Source organism: Limulus polyphemus, unplaced genomic scaffold (genome assembly GCF_000517525.1).
Source record: "Limulus polyphemus unplaced genomic scaffold, Limulus_polyphemus-2.1.2 Scaffold8421, whole genome shotgun sequence".
Classification (NCBI taxonomy): Eukaryota; Metazoa; Arthropoda; class Merostomata; order Xiphosura; family Limulidae; genus Limulus; species Limulus polyphemus.
In genome coordinates this window covers 21,258-23,169 of record NW_013674031.1, presented here as the reverse complement: position 1 = coordinate 23,169, position 1,912 = coordinate 21,258, and the positions used below count along the sequence as shown (strand labels likewise).

The following is a 1,912-nucleotide window of genomic DNA, read 5'->3' as shown; positions in this document are numbered from 1 at the left end:
ATATTCTTTATCGTTAACTTTAACATCCTTACACTTCATTGTTCTCGAACAAAAATTTTTTGTTGACATATACAAAAATTGGATATCTCACAGTGAAAAAGGAAACGTGTTATTTTTGTCAGGAAATCTAACACAGTCTGTAATTCTTTGTCATCCAATATTGTAACATAATGTTTTGGATGATGATATCCAAGTTAGGAGAATGTATTGAATAGAACGCTTTGATTTTAGTACCTATTCATTTCTATCGTTAGAAATTCTTTTCTGTGAAGTCTTCTTCATAGCAACATTTAGGAATTTAAGATATTTTAATATCCTATATGTGTTTCAAGAAATTTCGATCAATTCTAATACTTATGCAGAAGAAATTAGAGCCCGTAATTTATAAATACATAAACACCGGTGAGGATCGAACTTACGGTCGCTGGTTTACAAGACCACTGCTCTGCCACTGAGATATGGTGGCTCTTTGTGAGTTTTATATCTCTATATCTATATATATATATCGGTTTTAAGTTAGGACTACTGCTTTGTTTGAATTATTGACAAATATAATGAACCAATTTAAAACATACTGCTACTAACAGTAAACACACAACTACGTTTATATTTACCTATCTTGTAGAATTGGTAACGTGATTACGACACTTTATTCCCTTAAACTGAGAAAATATTCGCTACATTAAGAATATTATATTATTATACGTTTTACAACCTGCATTATTTAGCTAGTTCCTTATAGTTATAGATTTTCAAGAATTAGAGGAGTCAATAATGATAACATTCCACTATGTTTACAATATCTGTTGCCGACGACGCTATAATAGTAGATTATATTTCCAAATACTATATAATGAAACCCTCTGTTAGAACCACCATATCTCAGTGGTAGAGTACTGGTCTTGTAAACCAGGAGTCGCGAGTTCGATCCTCGCTGGTGGCTTTGTAATTATGGAAAACATGTGATAATTCCGTACGTTTCTTTTGTAAAAATGGCATTTAATAATATGTAGTTTATGAATGTTACAATGATGTGATACTACCATAGTGTTAACGTTTCACTTTTAATACCCTCGAACATTATGGATTCATCTAAACTTTTGACCCTTAAAATGCCCGAAAATGAACATATCTTACATTTATAGTAAATTCCTGCAAGTTGCCCCAAAAACAGCGAAATAATTGTCAAAAAGACCCTAAAATCGTGCATTTTGTGGTGTCTTGAACCTCTATAATTACTAAAAATGAGCGAGTTCACCATTTCTTTTTTGTCCTGTAGAAAAGTATCTTTGCACTAAATTCCATGAAAGTGGGTCAAAATACTGCCGAGTACTTGTACAAACACCACAAAACTATACTTTTTCATGAGCTCTGACCCCCCTAAAAAACCTCAAAAAGGGCGAATCCAACTTTTTTTTCGTGTCAATGTGTTGGGCGCATGAAAATTTATATTTGTGCCAATTTTCATTTTGATTGCTGTAAATATGACGGTACAGGAACCCAAACTGTTCATTTTTGGGTTGTTTGATATTTGACTCCATAAAATCCTTAAAAATAGCATAAATAAAAAAAATTAAAAAGGGCTCTGAGCGTATTGGACCAAGGTATAAATATCAACTTTCAAGCCAATCCGTTGAAAAATGAAGGAATTGCGGGCGATTGAAAAGTATTTGGAAGAAGAAAAAAGAAACAAAAAACTATAGAAAAACAGTAAATACAATAAATATATCTGGATAATCTCAGAAGTCGATTTAACAGGTACTTATATGTATAAATAATTAGAGACAAGAAACGTTCTGGTATTGCAATTCTCAGTTTTATCCATTCTACGTTACATAAAATCCACTTTGATAACTAGGTCAAATTCGCAATGTAGAAGGAAGAAAAAATGATAAGGATAAATAGTTAGAAA

General features: G+C 31.7%; 1 non-coding gene across 1 annotated transcript; it reads left to right on the top strand.

The window, feature by feature from the left end:
* The first annotated feature begins 871 nt into the window (after positions 1 to 871).
* Positions 872 to 943, top strand: Trnat-ugu. Its single transcript has one exon. It is a non-coding gene; the product is annotated as a tRNA-Thr (tRNA).
* Positions 944 to 1,912: the final 969 nt, after the last annotated feature.